The sequence below is a fragment of the Doryrhamphus excisus genome, chromosome 16, assembly GCF_030265055.1.
Source record: "Doryrhamphus excisus isolate RoL2022-K1 chromosome 16, RoL_Dexc_1.0, whole genome shotgun sequence".
Lineage (NCBI taxonomy): Eukaryota > Metazoa > Chordata > Actinopteri > Syngnathiformes > Syngnathidae > Doryrhamphus > Doryrhamphus excisus.
This window is the reverse complement of record NC_080481.1, coordinates 10,858,455-10,876,538: the sequence shown is the minus strand read 5'-3', so window position 1 is coordinate 10,876,538 and position 18,084 is coordinate 10,858,455. Positions and strand designations below refer to the sequence as shown.

Below are 18,084 nucleotides of genomic sequence, written 5' to 3'. Positions count from 1 at the left end.
CCAGTCCAGGGTGTACCCTGCCTCTCGCCCAAAGACAGCTGGGATAGGCTCCAGCACCCCCGCGACCCTCGTGAGGAAAAGCAGTAGAAAATGAATGAATGAATGAATGGTTGTGCGTGTGGTTCAAAGTTCAAAGTTGAAGAAAAACATAGTGGTTTACACATTGTAAATGACGGTAAATAATAAACGTAAACCTTTGTAAAACAATGTGTATATGGATCTAATAGCCCGAGCGTATAATTCCAGGCATTATCTCAGACCCCTGCTGTTAAATTTGGCAAATAGTCAACAGGAGGTTGGAGGAAATACATTGTTTCTGTGTGCAGCGTTTGATCCTCTTTGGCCCAATCTTATGCCAAGTGTTAAAACCATTGTGCCGTGTTCTGAGCATTCAAAGGAGGAATTAATTTGTGAGGAACTTAACAGGAACGGCCAAGCGAGTTAGCATCCTTCCTAATGTGAGGGTATGAGTAAGGAACAATTAAAATGCCATTGTTGTGACACTGGCAGGTATTTGTTTCTTGAATGGGTACAGCTGCCGTTATTACGGAGGATAAGCGCTGCCAGTGGCATAGAAAGCATTACAGGCCATGGGCTGGACACGGTGGGCTTAGTGCAAAGCTTCAGAATGCAAAGCAGATTAGGACTGACAGAGGAAATGGGATATCAATAGCGGGCAACAAATTTGGCAGCTGTACAAAGGGGCCTGACGCTCCGTCTCCACTTCAGTGATCATCTGAGCTCGAACCTGACTGGGGCAGATCAGTCGGGAGCCAAGTAGAAACTTTTCTTCACAGAAGTGATTGTTGCCTCAAAGGGCATCATAATCCACAATAGAAGTTGAAACTAAAGTTGTTTTCTATAAACTTGCAAAAAAAGACTCCCACCCATCAGGTGCTTGGCTCAGTATAAAACAAGTGGAGAATACGGTGGTTAGACGAAGGAGACGGAGCTTAGTCAGCGTGTGTAGACCTACACATTGAATACTAAGCATCTCCATAAATTGGAAATGACAATGTGATCCATGTAGGTAATATATCCCACCGTCCCATTGGCTGCCGCAGATGTTACACAATATTCTGGCTCGGTAAGTGGAGACAGGTCCCCCAGTAGGCAGCAGAATTATGGTAATACCACTGGGACAAGACCAGCACCCAAGAATGAATGTGGTTATTACCTTTATGTGATGCTATTTGAAGAGAAGAAGCAAAGTAGGTAGCGTATTTCTGCTAAAGCACAACTGTAGGGAAGAAAAGGTATTGAACAGTTGAGATTAATAGTGGGGAACATGGCGGTAATAACCTCCATTGATCTGGATGTGGAAGGTCATGGGGCTTTAGTCAGTGGGAAGCTAAAGCAGCCCAGGTCCAGGCACTGTACATCTTTATAGGCATGCTAAATATAACTAACAGCCTTACAGGAAGTATCTGCATGGGGCCAGTTTAGTGCCTTGGAGAAGAACGAGAAGAGAGTCATGAATATTAATAAAATGATTTGATTACCACACTAATCAAACACACAATATGCAGTTTTGCTTGTATAAAAATAACCTCTGTAAAACTGAGAATGTACGACTATAAATATGTTTAAAGCGTTCCCTGAGGCAATTAAGTTAAATGTACATGGATACAGTCATCGTCTTCCTAATGTTCCTACGGTCGTCCCTCGCTAGATACATAGCTCCCTCACTCCATCGTGCTTTTTCCAAAATCATACGTTTTTCCACCTGAACACCCAATCCCAAAAATGTAGTTATGTATACGTCATTCATGTTTTTGTGCAGAATGTTACGCATTGAAGGGAAATTTTAATAATGTTACATTGATAACATACGAAATTGCCATTGCTTGTCCGATATGACGGACAGAAAAAACTTCTTAGTTTGTCACTTCTTCCCAACTCGCACTTGTCATGCAGATTGATATCACACTGATATTGTATCTCCACTCCGGGTACAGAAGACAGAGTGGGCTGCATCTGCGCTTCAGAAAGCAGCGGAGGCGGCTGGAGGGACCAAGCAGAGGTGGATAAACCTGCTTTTCATCCAGCTTTACAGTTAATAACATGAGAAACTAGAAATAGAGGGCGGCACGGCGGTCGAGTGGTTAGCGCGCAGACCTCACAGCTAGGAGATCAGGGTTCAATTCCACCCTTGGCCATCTCTGTGTGGAGTTTGCATGCGTGGGTTTTCTCCGGGTACTCCGGTTTCCTCCCACATTCCAAAAACATGCTAGGTTAATTGGCCACTCCAAATTGTCCATAGGTATGAATGTGAGTGTGAATGGTTGTTTGTCTATATGTGCCCTGTGATTGGCTGGCGACCAGTCCAGGGTGTACCCCGCCTCGCTCCCTGGGATAGGCTCCAGCTCACCCTTGTGAGGATAAGCGGAACAAGTTCCTATAAGTTCCATTAGTTCCTATTTTGCTGCATGGCGGACAAGTGGTTAGCACACAGGCCTCCCAGCTAGGAGACCGAAGTTCAATTCCACCCTCGGCCATCTCTGTGTGGAGTTTGCATGTTCTCCCCGTGCATGTGTGGGTTTTCTCCGGGTATTCCGGTTTCCTCCCACATTCCAAAAACATGCTAGGTTAATTGGCGACTCCAAATTGTCCATAGGTATGAATGTGGGTGTGAATGGTTGTTTGTCTATATGTGCCCTGTGATTGGCTGGCGACCAGTCCAGGGTGTACCCCGCCTCTCGCCTGAAGACAGATGGGATAGGCTCCAGCACCCCCGTGACCCTTGTGAGGAAAAGTGGTAGAAAATGAATGAATGAATGAACTAGAAATAGAGACTTGTGGATAGCAGCATTTTGTTGATGTTCTTGTAAAACAGGCATGTTGAAATTAATTATTAAAATAAATGTTACCAAAATGAGTAGCTCTTGTCTACATTAGCCAGTAGTACATTTAAACATTTACACTGCATGTATGTGATTTCAATCAATTCAATGCTGGCAACATCCCTACTAAAGACCTTTGCTGTCATTGGCAGTTTTGCTTGTCCAAATAAAATCACTAAAACGGGCCTCTAGTAGATTCAACACAGTCACTCACTGACAGAAATGACCCATTTTCTTTCAAGTTGACACCCGCCCACATGTGCATACAGAAGCTGTTGTCTACTGGCTGACTTTTGCACTGCTGTTGAGCTATCGAGGATTAAGCAGTTATCAGAACAGCATCTTGGCGCAGGCAGACAGGACCGACATGAACAGGCTGAACACATCCCATTATGTAGCCAAGCACTGACAACTACGCCTGTCCAGATAACGTACAACCTAGGGGCAACAGTCATGCAGCAGGGAAATGCAAACTGCAGGCACGACCCAAACAGCACTCAGGTGTCCTCTGTTGTTCTTTTTTTGGGATGAAATGCTCACAGAGGTCCTGACGCACACACACACCAGTGTCGACACAGCTGGTTGTCCAAGCTTGTGCTGTTGCTGGTTACGCTTTTGATCCTGAGTTGATACCACATGCAGCGTCCTTATTTTGTGTGTGTCTCTCTCTCTCTCTCTCTCTCTCACACACACACACACACACATTTCCAGCTGACGACCTGCAGCTTCAGCACCTCCAGCTGGGGAACACAATGTGTACTACTCAAACAGGTGAGGACGAGAAGACAAGTCAGCGGGTACCATGTTCTAACCAAAAGATGACAAAAATTAATTCCATTAGACATCACACCCTCGTTTTTTGATGAAAAGTTGTGCCGAAATTGTCCCTCACTTCTTTGACACCGTCTTTAATACAAAACGTAAACCAGAACCGGAAATAATCCGTCCCCCTTCTATGATGTCATCACCGGGTGACTGTAGTTCTTTGCGAACTAACACAGTTACGCTACAATCATGTCCTTTATTTATTCAGTACGGCTCCATGACGTTAAATGTCCTTTTGTCCTTTATATATAGCATTTCACTATGTAGAATCAAACTATGGAATGGATTGAGTAAGGACCTCAAACAATGTACAACGATGAGCCAATTCAAGAAACAATACAAGCAGTTGATGTTTGCTAAATACAAGGATGAAGAGTCTTGAACCAGTCATGATGTGCTATATACATCACTATATTGATGGTTAGTATGGTACCCATTATGTCATTGTATGGTCATATCACCTTGTACTTCGGTACGAGGTGCATTATTAAAAAAACAAACAAACAAAAAAAAACCTTAAACTATATTAGGAAAGCAGGAAGTGAACAAATGTAACAGTTACTGATTGTAAAAGTACCAGATGGAGGGGTAGGATTTAATAAGCTTTGCTTCTTCCTACTCCTTTTGGACATGTGGAACTGTGATGCATTCAATTGTAATCTGATGCATGTTCAAATGAAATGAAACCATTACCATTACCATACTGTATGCATTGGTGATTGATTTTAGAAAAGAAAACCACAATGTTGACCCAATCTCTATCAATGGGGGCACTGTGGAGAGGGTGACCCAGTACAAATACCTGGGCCTTATGACAATGTTTTATCTCATTTTATCACATTTTTTTATCTTTCTGTCCAGTGCCTCAGTTCGGTAATATGTCTGTAAAAAGTAAGACTGCTCTCAGTCAGCTCGTCAAATGCTCTGGAAAGTGAATTGGACAGTCACAGGCCAGCTTGGAGTCCCTTTACACCAAGCAGCTGCGGAGATTCAGCTCTAGGATTATGCAAGACCCTCTGCACCCTTTGAACCATCTGTTCCAGTATCTGGCATCAGGACAGAGACTGGTGGTCAGAAAATGCAGAACCAAGAGATAAGGGACGGTTTAATCCCAGCAGCGATTGTCTTTATTAACAGCCTGTCCTGTCCTCCATCTTTTATCTTTATTTATGTCTTTTTACTGTAAGTGCTGTACGTATGCCTCTGTGGCACTGACCTGATTTGAATTGATGATTGTTTCGTTAGACGGATCAAATTAATTACAAAATATCACAAATATACCTTCAGCTGATTATTATTGCTAAATTAACCCAATATATCTTTCTATTATAGTATCAGTTTAGTGAACTACATGTAAGTTATTCATTCATTCATTCATTTCCTACCGCTTTTCCTCACGAGGATCGCGGGGGTGCTGGAGCCTATCCCAGCTGTCTTCAGGCAAGAGGCGGGGTACACCCTGGTACACCCTCGCCAGCCAATCACAGGGCACATATAGACAAACAACCATTCACACTCACATTCATACCTATGGACAATTTGGAGTTACCAATTAACCTAGCATGTTTTTGAAAACCCATGCATGCACGGGGAGAACATGCAAACTCCACACAGAGATGCCCGAGGGTGGAATTGAACCCTAGTCTCCTAGCTGTGAGGTCTGCGCGCTAACCACTCGACCACCGTGCCGCCACATGTAAGTTATTTGGACATAATTCAGGCTTTTGTATGGAACACCTGGATGTAGCATTGCACATCCTCTAGTAGACCAATCTGATATAACTTCTCCATGTTATCTTTTTAAATTCAGGATATCCATCCTCCCTAGAATCACTGTTCACTTCCTGTTCACTTCCTTTAAATCGCTCCCCAAATCTGCCTGGTATTTAACCCGAGGTTATTTAAAACTTCCCATTCTTAGATCTTCTTCAAAGGGAGATATGATTCATATTGCCTGTCTGATGGATAAAAAAAAAAATCTTAGGATGAATAAATAATAGTAATACATGCAAATGATGGCTAGATGATGCCACGAAAGGTGGATAAATATTCATGTCGCTGACACGCTCTTCCTTCCGAGTGTGCACACTCTCCCGAAGTCACCAAGAGCACATTAGCGACTCAGAAGCGCTAAGATGGCGTGATAACCCCCTTGGACTCGCGCCCCCCCTCCAGCTGTCACAAGGACTTGCAGGTGAGGCTGCAACCTCCAGGCAGCAGGTGGTGTGGTCAGAGGTCATGCTGCTCAGTAAAAAAAAATATTCCACCCATCGGGGCAGGTAAATCTCAAGCCCTTAAAAGTGGGTAAGGATTTTTAAAGTGATTTGCGATTAAAACACATTAAAATCCCTGTTTTCCAGTGAGCAATACAGACAAGAGAGAGCAAAACAGGCTCAGTTCAAGAGGGTACAAAATAACAAAAGTGTACCATACCGCTCTTTTCACAAGCAAAATTACATTTGCATCCAATGTTGCCGTCCTCCTATTTTATGATGTCATGCTTTGAGTATTGCTGGAGGGCACGATCAACAGCCTGTCTATAAAGCCCACGGTGGAAATGAAAGCCAGAGCAGGGCTTATTATTCCAAACCATGCTGTGGTAGAAACATGGCTTAACTCATCAGTCACACTCAGTTGGGTTCACACACTGTAATTAGCTTAATTTCTCACCCTGAGCAAACTAGTCAAGATGGAGTATTCAGTGAAGAGGTAATGACCTTAAATGGTGCTTTTGCTTGCTGGTGTCACACTGCAACACTAAGGAAGTGAGATGGATACAGCAAACAGTGTGTTTGTGTCTACATACATGTCTTAATGTGTAACATATATTCAGTAAAAGTGCATTGCAAAACAAGTTTAAAATTATTATTATTTTTTTTTATGTTTAACTTGAAATATAACATTTTTTCCTGATTTTAGTAACCAAAAGATAAATGACGAGACATAATTATATATAGTTAGTTGTATTTATATAACAGGTCCAAGCAAACCGGAAGAAGAGAAGAAAAGACAGGAAGCAGAAATGGAGGTAGCAGAGATGAGGCAGCTGAGGTTCTCATTGGGAGTGACCAGGATAGATAGGATCAGGAACGAGTACATTATCTTAAGTTAGATAAAGTTAGAGAGGCCAGACTAAGTTGGTTCGGACATGTCCAGAGGAGAGATAGTGAATATATTGGTAGAAGAATGCTGCGTTTAGAGTTGCCAGGTAGGAGGCGGAGAGGACACCAAAGAGGAGCTTTATGGATGTCGTGAAGGAGGACATGAGGGTAGTTGGTGTGAGAGAGACAGATGCAGAAGACAGGGTTGGATGGAGAAGATTGATTTGCTGTGGAAAAGCCCAAAAAGAAAGAAGAAGAAGTTATATTTTTCCTAATAGTAGCCAAACATTTACTAAATCACAACTTTAACCATGTTATTATGAGTGATGAGGGGTTGTATTCAAAGACACCATGCAATTTAGAATTTCAGTGTATTCTATGAGATTTATGAGTGCTTATGAGTGATAAGAATACCCAAGTGTTTACTCAAGTGTTTGGCCATGATGTCCCTTGTTTGTTCCTCAGTGGAATAAACAAGGGAGGGAGAGGATACAGCTCAGTTTCCTCACGCGCAGCGGCCAGAAACAGGCTCAAGGGACATTAAAAAGTCAATTTTGCATAATAAAGAACCTTTAGATGTCTATTAAGTGTCTCTTTGCCCCATTCACTCCATGCTTGCCCTGACCTTCCCACCTTCAAAAAACAACTCAAAACCCACCTCTTTAAATCTGTTTTTAATGTCTAACTTTTTAGATCTGACTGCTGTGCCCCGCCCCGCTTTTACTCATGTTTTAACTGTGTATTAACCAATGAATGTTGTATTTTGGTGTGTCTTCTAGTCTGTTTACTTGCTTTATTCAACGCCATTCTTTTGTAAAGTGTCTTTGAGTATTTTGAAAAGCGCTATACAAATAAAATGTATTATTATTGTATTATTATTAACTGATGTTGGGTTCTTTTCAGTGTGTAACAAAGCCCACGACTTTCCTATAAGCATACACATTGCTATTCATACAGGTGTTTTCAGTTTCAGTAAAAACAAAGTCAAATGATGTTGACATCTGAATTTTAAGCAGTGCCTGGAATGACTTTGCCTCATTTTGTAACCACAACAAAATTAAAAGCGCTTTTCCAACAGAGTTCATCAGAGCAGCTTCATGGTGAGACAAGGTGGGTGTTATAGTATCAGCAAGAGAACAAAATGTTTTTCTCCATGAAAAATCACACTCGCTGCAGTGTGCAAAAAAGAAAGCTAAGCATACAATAAAAAGCCTTCTCTAAGTGCATGCCATTGCCAGTTGCTAACCAAGGTTTTCTGTTGCGATAATCACCACTTCTATCTTGTTGAAAAAGGTCACCGCGTACAGAAAAAAGTGGAACTCTGGCCCTTCGCTGACGATGGAGCCTCTCGGTATTGGAACAAAAGCAAACTACACACGGGTGTAGGCCAGTATGTTTATGTCACCGTGTTAAAATCTTGTTGAAAAGTATTGATCATGCCTTAAGCAATACAATAATGAGTCTTCACTGTACTTCATCCCACCGCAACACGATTAATATCACCATAACAAGTTCAAACAATCACATTTTCCCTCCAACCATACACATAATAAATTCAGGGTTTTATTTGTTAGCATCCAAGAAGTGATGCTCCTTCAACATCTAATTAAAATACCCATTGTCAATGTAAAGTGTTAACAGAAAATCTGTCTCGGTTTAATTAGGCTAATTACTATTTGCTCAAGTACTCACAGTATTGACAGCTTTTTGTGTGTGTTGTGTGTGTGTGTGTGTGTGGGGGGGGGGGGGGGGGGGATAAAAGACACACCTGTGGCAAAGAACTATAAAAGTTGTCCAGCAGGGAATGTTGATGGTGCTTGATTAAAATGAGTCAAATGGTTGTTAACAGTACAAGCAGAGTACATTGCCTCCTCGCAAAAAGTCGTCCGAAAAATTTCCGGTTCAAAATTTGTAGCTTCAATGTATCACGGTTTTTCAAAATGTATGAATTTATTTGTTAATGCATGTTTAAGCAAATTTTTGTCGTTTTTTCACATGTTTTTTGCCTAAATTGGGCATTTTCAATCATAAAAATGGCTAAATTGACAAAACCTAAGACTATTAAAGGGGGCTTACTATGCTTGCCCACTTTTATGACCTATAAATGTTGTTGGAATTATGCATTCAGATAATGAGGTTTGCGGGTATAAACTCTAGGATTGTCATAATGCTAATGGCTTCCAGGAAATATTTGTTCCGATTTGAAGTTTCATAAAGAGGCAAACATCAAGCAGATGTGGTTGGAATTTCAGATTCCTGACCAGGAAGAGAACAAATATAAGACGGGTTTGTGAACATGGGCGAAAGCTGTACTATCTGTTGAACTGTTACTTGAAGCTGTTACAGAAATGCAGCTTGTAATCTGCAGAATATGATTCCCTTTGTGGGGGCATTTGTGTTCCATCTTACTGAGTTGTCTTTACAAGTTGATGTTTGCGTTGTACATTTTCAGCGGTACAAGAGTGACATGATGAGTCTAATTCACAAAGATGTTCTGCATCAGTTCTTTTGATTGTTATTTTTGGAGTTTACATGCTCAGTGGGGAAAAAAAAAACATGGTCGATAGAATGATGTACATTAATTTGTGCCTTTACAGCAAAATAACAAAATAATATCCAGCAAGTTTGCGTTTTGACAGTAAGCCTGCGATAATTGCTGCAATATGAGCTTTGATGTGGGGTGAATGGAAGAGGAAATTAAAGATGTGCCTTAGACACAGAAGAGGCAGAGGAGGTGCTGAATAGTGCAGACCCTCACTGACATTAATTTGCATAAAGGGAGTCCTCTCCCTTCATGTTAATTCTAAGAGCAAAGTAGAATTTTTAAATCGCAAAAATTCGACTTTACTTCAACAATAGTCTAGAACACTAATATGTGAATGGATCAGGACATAGAAATCTAGTTGTGCATACAAGCCTTCCATTACAGACAAAAGCATGGAGGGGCGTGCTTGTCTGAGCACTTAACCACAAATTTCAGGTAAAAGATTGAGAAGAATGAAACAAAAAGCCAGATCTACTGTTGCGTGTACCTTTTCACTCAGCAAACTGAGTATTTATTCATTTATCGTCCAATTAGACATGCATTTGAGGACACTAATAGCTAGATATAAAGCTTGAACATGCACAGAATGTGGTTAAAACAAAAATACATTAAGAACTAACAATGAGAGGAAAAACAGAGAGACAGTGAGGTAAAACGCATTTTCTTGTGGCCACAGTTCTAATTGTGGTTTTCAATGTGGGCCCAATTAGCAAGATCCATTCAACTGGAGTGCTCCAAATGGACAATTACTGTATATTTCATCAGAGTGGAGGCTGACTGCCATACAGGAAAATCACAGAAATATATAGTATAGGGTGTCCTTACAGTGTGGACACATAGGCAGAAATATAAATTTGCAAGATATTTTCAACACTTTCTTAAATTGACCAAATAAACCACTGTTATGATAAAACATAATGGCATACATATCGGTATATAATTGCGTTTAATATGAATGCCTGCGGGCGGCACGGCGGTCTAGTGGTTAGCGCACAGACCTCACAGCTAGGAGACCAGGGTTCAATTCCACCCTCGGCCATCTCTGTGTGGAGTTTGCATGTTCTCCCCGTGCATGCGTGGGTTTTCTCCGGGTACTCCGTTTTCCTCCCACATTCCAAAAACATGCTAGGTTAATTGGCCACTCCAAATTGTCCATAGTTATGAATGTGAGTGTGAATGGTTGTTTGTCTATATGTGCCCTGTGATTGGCTGGCCACCAGTCCAGGGTGTACCCCGCCTCTCGCCCGAAGATAGCTGGGATAGGCTCCATCACCCCCTGCGACCCTTGTGAGGAAAAAGCGGTAGAAAATGAATGAATGAATGAATGTCATCTTTCACTCCTTAAAGTCGCAAAATTGGCACTTTTGATGTATTTTTTACAGGCAATTCATGCTGTTTGTCGAACGTTTGCAGCATTTCTTGAAATGCTGGTTTTCCAATAGTTGAACAATGCCAGGTCCCTGTTTTTGTCCCATCTACTTGTCTTTGTCTATTTACATCGGGGCAGTCAAGCCAGACCTTGTCTACGTAGATGTGTTAAGAAGCAGAGTTATGGTTAGCCCGATACGCCTCATGTCAGACACACGCTCCGGGCAGCCCTAGAAGTGGCCGTCATGGTGCACTGTAGTCGGACACATGCGCCAAGCAAATTGCAATTGTTAATGTTGATGGTAATTCCTCGTAAAGGTGATTAAAGGCGCAGATAATTCCGAACAGCTATGTGTTTTGATCTGACAAAATTACGTAACTAAGTAACTTTGATCAAATGTAGAATTACTACAGCTGCTGCTTGGATATTAAGAAGTCGCCATAGCTGTTCAACTATGATGTAAAAAACATCTACTTGTCACTAGCAAACGCTGTTAGCTTGGATTGCAAGGTATGCGGTAAGCACTTAATGTACGGTTCCAATAATGCCTCAAATTTGAAGTCCTCACTCCTAATATAAATATACACTTATGACAACATGTAAAAATGACTTCATGATACAGATTAATTTAAATTTAAATGTGAAGAAATATGAATCAATATTATAAAATGAGCCCCATTAGTGTTATATTTTATTTTTTTTGATGTACAGAACCTTTTCATAGTATTATTAAGAGCAGGTGAGGAGGAGCTCCGCTGCTGCAGGGGAACCTAATACCATGTCGGTCGCCTGCTGCATAGTAATGACTGTCAATGTGACTTTGTAATGCAAAACACACAAACACACTATGTGTGTTGCTGAAAAAAAGAAAAAAAAACCTGAGATGGACAAACAACAGCGCTGGTTGAAAACATGATTCATTATGCTCTTTTACCCCAGATACACTAATAGCCAATTATTTCTGATATTCATTCCAGGGTAACAGCTAGTGAGTGATTTCATGACAACACACACTGCAGGCTATGTCCTCTCAACTATGCTGCTTCATTCATGGTGGTTTATGTCTCCAGTGGTCACTGGGGGCTGGGTGTATTGAAATGGACCAGACATCTCTGCAATCCTGACATTTGTAGAACCAAAGTAAAGAATAAAGCCATGTTTCAAGTCGTGGGTGTTTTTTCACACTCTTGTCAGTTTTTCAGTATCTGCAAGGCTGTGCAATGTATTGTGATGTATTATGTATATTATGACACCACACCGCAGAAAGACCCTTTGGCATTTAGAATAATAACAATTAACTTATTTTAAAAACTCTAATAATTTTACTATGCATTATGGTAGTGCAATATTCCACAATGTGCCAAGGCAAACATCCCTCCATGTGGTCTCAAAACTGCTACAACGTATATTAGGCGTGCAGAAAGGATTGTGGCCGATCCCTCTCACCCCGGACACAGACTCTTCGAGACGCTCCCCTATGGCAGGAGGCTGCGGTCCATCAGGACCAAAACCTCACGCCACAAGAACAGTTTCTTCCCGTCTGCTGTCAGCCTCATCAACAAGGCCCGGAACCCCCCCCCCCCGACACTCTTCACACCCCACCTCTGCCTCATCCTGCCACTTTGACACTTTTACTATATGCGTTACATTAACGCCCAGTTTGGACTCTTAGGAAAAACAATCAGACTGCACTTCCGGAATAACAACAAAAAACAGACTGTGTACATATATTTATACTGTATTGTGTATATTTTGTATTTTTCATTCTTTTTTTAATAGATGTGTCTGCACCTACTTCACCAAAACAAATTCCTAGCATGTGTTTGATCATACCCGGCAGTAAACCCTTTTCTGATTCTGATTATTGAAAATGTTCATTCATTCATTTTCTACCGCTTTTTCCTCACGAGGGTCGCGGGGGTGCTGGAGCCTATCCCAGCTGTCTTTGGGCGAGAGGCGGGGTACACCCTGGACTGGTCACCAGCCATTCACACTCACATTCATACCTATGGACAATTTGGAGTCGCCAATTAACCTAGCATGTTTTTGGAATGTGGGAGGAAACCGGAGTACCCGGAGAAAACCCACGCATGCACGGGGAGAACATGCAAACTCCATACAGAGATGGCCGAGGGTGGAATCGAACCCTGGTCTCCTAGCTGTGAGGTCTGCGCGCTAACCACTAGATCGTCGTGCCGCCAATGTGACTCTTATAAATTCATCTGATATGGGAATTTAGCCAGGTTTGCTCCCAAAAAGCCCCAACAAAGAAATAAAAATACAAACACAGAGGTACAAACATGGTTGTAAACAGGAGTGGGTATATCTGAAGGCGGTGTCCCTGTAGCGCAGCACTCAGGTTTTTGGAGTGTGCTTGGCTCATTAACAGCTCAGGATGTCTGAGCACGTGGCTGCCTCTGGGTTTGGACTCACCTTGACATATTGGTGACATCAAAGTGAATATGCGAAAGCCGTAATGGGAACTGCGCCGCTTACAGGTGACAGACGTTTCAACAAACAGACTGGCAACCAGAATCTGTGCGTGTGACAGATACAAAGAAAAAAAAAGAGTTTGTGTCAGTCGGTCACAAAGGAACAATATCCAGAAATCAAACTGTCAACGTTGAAATGAATATGGCCAGATTGCACGCAAAGAAAAAAGGCAGACGCAAAACAAAACCTGAGCTCAAATATCTCAATCACAGCTTGATGTATGTTTGTTTTTTAAATGGATTTCTGAAAGACACAAATATCAACCCTCGGAATGTCTGCTAATGTCACAGGGGATTGGTAGCAGACTGCAGGCTATTAAAGTTTCTTCGGAGGAGAAATCATCTGTTGTTTCGTGGTATGGAAGACAGCGCACTTATTCCCTGCGTGGAAGTCACCGTAGTCTGTTTACCTACACATGAGGAACTTCGGCACTTTGGAGCACAAAAAGGAACTTTCCACTTCAGTTTGAGTGATGGCTGCACTCTTCAACTCTCCTTCAGAGTGACACCACCCACAAAATGGGAATGTGCATTTTAGTTTACATGGTCAGGTATCTTCTGTCCGTTCAACCACACCGCTTATCCTGAACAAAAACTTGGCCTCATTAGGGACATTCGAGTAAGCCGGAGCCTATCTCAGCTGAGTGAAGCGAAAGGCAGGGTAGACACTGGACTGTTCACCAGCCAATCGCAAGGCACATGTTCACAAACAAGCACTAACATTGACATTCACGCCTACGTGCAATTTAAAGTCTCCAGTTAGCCTAACATGCATAGTTTTGGAATGGGGGAGGAAGAAAACCTACACAGGGAAAATAGGCACACACCACACAGAGATGCCTAAATAGCAATTTGAACCCTTGATCCCCTGGCTGTAACTGGCTAACCACTGCAGGCCACAGTGTGGCAGACATTTTTGTATTCATGTAATTACTGGCAGACGTTTAAACCAACCATATATAATAATTTGATCTTGAAAAAAGCTTAAAGGGGGCCGATAATGCCCATATTTCGTCCCTTTGCATTGAGTTGTGGACTCCCATAGAGCAGCTACACAAAATAACCAGCACAGAAAGCTTTCTAGTACTTCTTGAATCTACACATATTCAGTTGCATTTCTTTGAATATCGTTATTCCTGCAAAAGCGGTCAGTTTTAATGTATTCCATCCACAGCCCGCCTCCAGGCACGCCCACTCTACTGTGGTTGGTCACACTACCGAGTGCATAGAAGGAATTCCGTTTTGTATCGCTAACGTTATATGGATCCCAAATCCTATCCAGGAGTTGAGACTGGACAGTCCAAAGATTGTAAAGAAAAGAGATGTCGCTCAATGGTAAGTAGCTTTAGCATTTTAGCATTAGGTTATCTACAGCATTATGCTACATGACTTACACAGAATAAAGACAGCTACGGCACTGATGAATTGTTACTTACTCTTTCACACGACCAAGTAACATTGGAACAGAGTCGGGCTTCAGCGAGTTTGTCGGCTAGTCCAGCTGCATACTGGCCCATGTTCACGAAACAGTCCAATGTGAAATTGACAGATTAAAATATTTTTCTTTCCCCTACGAGCCTTTGCCAACAACGTAAACAGAGAAGGACAGTTTGGGGAAGGGTGGAGGAAGCAGAGCTTGGAGGAGGGCAGAGAGCTTATCTGGCTTAGAGCCACGCCCATATAAGGAAGTCCACTCCTCTGTGACATCACAAAAGGGCAGTTTTACCACGCCTTCTGAAACCCAGCGTTTTGAGCCATCCCAAACTTCTTTCAGAGCTCACTTCCAAATGGGCCAACATCATTATCTGAAACTTTGGCATTGTTTAACACAAGAATACAACATTCTAACTACATTTATAGGTCAGAAAAGTGAAAAAAAAAAAACAGTACAGGTCCCCTTCAAAAATGATTTGTCTCCACGGAGATCAGCATCTCTGCCATTACTATGTCAACAATGGGATTACCAATCATTAGTGTGCTGACAGGAAATGATCCAACTTCTTGGATCATTCTTCCAACTAATTGGGGGAAAAATTGAATTTATTTCCTGCACCTCTACGTGTGCCATCGTGACAGGCAGGACAATGAAATGCTCTTCCACTGGATGGTAAAAAGGTACATACTGTACTGTACTGTACTGTACTGCCTTTGCACTGTACACAAAAAAATCCCAAAACACCTAACCCTTACTGTTACTTTGAATATGACAAGTGGCTTTTTGAAAATTCAATAAACCGGTTCTTACTGATCAATTAGCACCACTGACAAATGATCTTTGTTCAAAGCTTTGCCCTATAAATAATCTTAAGAATGTTCTAAAGCCCATGAGACTTCAGTGTCTTGTTCAAGCACGTGACCATCAACCCAACATTGTACTTTCGGAGTAATGAAATGGAAAATGAACAAAGCCTTTGCAGAAAATGTATTAATGACTCTTAATTACCTTCTGTAAAGAGATCAAGCAGACATGTAGGGCAAGCTAATTCATCTTATACTGAACATTTATACTACAGAAATGTCATTTTTGACATTGCACTGAGAACAGTTTGAGCAGTTCTCCAAGTATTCATTTTTCTCGGTAGATCGCCAATCGCTGATCACCACAAATTAAATAAATCATGTTTTGGTTTGGAGGGGCGGCACGGCGGTCTAGTGGTTAGCGCGCAGACCTCACAGCTAGGAGGACCAGGGTTCGATTCCACTCTCTCTGTGTGGAGTTCGCATGTTCTGTGCATGCGTGGGTTTTCTGCGGTTTCCTCCTACATTCCGAAAACATGCCAGGTTAATTGGCGACTCCAAATTGTCCATAGGTATGAATGTGAGTGTGAATGGTTGTTTGTCTACGTATATGTGCCCTGTGATTGGCTGGCGACCAGTCCAGGGTGTACCCCGCCTCTCGCCCGAAAACAGCTGGGATAGGCTCCAGCACCCCCCGCAACCTTCGTGAGGAAAAAGCGGTAGAAAATGAATGAATGAATGAATGTTTTGGTTTGAGTTTGATCTTCTGGAAGAGATCGATGACACTAACCAAGGTTCCAATGTAACCCACACCAAAAAAGGCTGATCACTGTTCTTGGTTACCTGTTTAAATCGATGCAAAGTATGTGAAACCAAGTAAAAATGTGCTCACGTTCCCTCCGACGTTTCCTACAATACATCCAACTAATGCATTGCCAATTTGGCAAAACTTGCCACAGCAGCACTAATCTGTGTCGGAGATGTATCGCTTTTAAACGACTCATTATCTCAAGTTAATTCAGCAGCCCCGAAGCTGCACAGCGCAAACCTGATGCCTTTCTTTTTTCTTCCTTGTCGGCTTCCTCTCCACATGTCTTTATAACGAAAAGCTTTGGCTGGTTTCACAGAGGATGACAATGTTGAAGGCATGTCACTCAAAGTTAAACTCAGCATAGTTTGAGTGTTTTGTATCGGATCACAAGGGTTATACTGTCTTTTTTTCTGATATCTGATCCCAAATTTTGCCAGCATCGCTTCAATGAACAAGATGTTCATTCCAAGCTCCCATTAATGGCTTACATGATTCTACAAGCACTGCACTATAGAGATAGTGTTATACACCAAGTTTTACTCCCTCCCCTCTCAGTTCATCCATGATAAGCATCTACGATCAAGGGCTTTTACTGTAGCTGAGATGATGTAATGTATAACGTATTCATGAATATTTCAAAGTGGTTCAATATTTAATCCTTAATTATATTTTAAATGGGGTGTTATTTTAGGGTTTCTTTGTCATCACTAACATCAGAGGATAAGTCGATTGAATTTATTAATGTTATCTCTTGCAAATATCATTCAAACATGGGCATTCTAAGAAATTTACTTTGGGTCTTATTTTACACTTGATGTAATACTATACTATACTGTATATTATACAAAAATACTATAATGTGGCAAGTGATTCTGGGCAATTTTATCAAGCTTGAACAGGAAGTCGAGTGAGACTTAACGTGCCTTCCGTATGACACACAGCTGCAGATATCTGTAAGAGCAGAGCATGCCATAAAGTCTCCCAGGTAAATTTTCAGATAATGAGGTTTGCACATTTGAAAGTGAGCCCTGAAACAATTTGGCATGAAAGTGTTCGATTCAAGAGGTGTGGTAAAACTGTTCCTTTGTGATGTCACAATGTCACACATGGCAGACTTCTTTATATGGTTCATAGATAGGAAGCACTTTGGGCGTGTGACCAATCACATAAATGAAAACAGACCATTTTGGCAGGAAGCAGAAATAAAAAGAAATCCACCTGGAATAGGTTCAGATTCTGCAAAATCTAAAATATTTTCAGTTTTATTTTCCGTTATTGTGTGTACCTGCTCTATGGGAGTCCACAACCCAATACAATACATTGAAAAATGAGCTGAGGTCCCCTTTAACGCTATTGTTTCGAACTGTCCACCTCCATCATGTTGCGTCAGTACTACTGAACTATACTATTCAAACACACTAAATTTTATTTTCATCTCTTTATATAACTATAATAACACTGTTGTCAATCACATAGCCACAGTTCAGTCAAGAATCTAACAGGGTTGCTGATCTCCTGTGTAAATGCAATGATTCATCTCAGCCACTGCTTAAAATCACTCTGTAATAATGCACTCTTGAGCATTAAATTAATAGCACTTTTAAAAAGCCTTGGGAGAGAGAGAGACAGTAATGAAACTGTGCATACAGACAGGAAGCAGGGGGTGGCAGCAATAACCATGTGATTCCTGCAGCTGAAGTTGAAGGTCAAGTAAAAAGTAAAAAAAAAAAAAAAAAAAACATTTCATGATTTCATGTATACAATAGCACCCATTGATAAGACTGATAAAGAGGAAAACATCTCTTCATCTTAGTTTTTGACACCAGGTCCTGCCCCTTAGCCTGTCACCAGAGTGAAGCC

General features: G+C 41.6%; 1 protein-coding gene across 2 annotated transcripts in view; it reads right to left on the bottom strand.

The window, feature by feature from the left end:
- LOC131104474 (beta-1,3-galactosyltransferase 1-like) overlaps positions 1–18,084 on the bottom strand; it is an 84,122-nt gene that overhangs the window by 13,211 nt on the left and 52,827 nt on the right. Inside the window, exon 3 of one of the 2 annotated variants that reach the window (XM_058051700.1) lies at positions 13,117–13,219. The exons of the other annotated variant lie outside the window; for it this stretch is intronic. The gene's annotated coding sequence lies outside the window, so the exon portion shown is untranslated. The remainder of the gene's footprint in view (positions 1–13,116; positions 13,220–18,084) is intronic. 2 annotated transcript variants of the gene reach the window in all.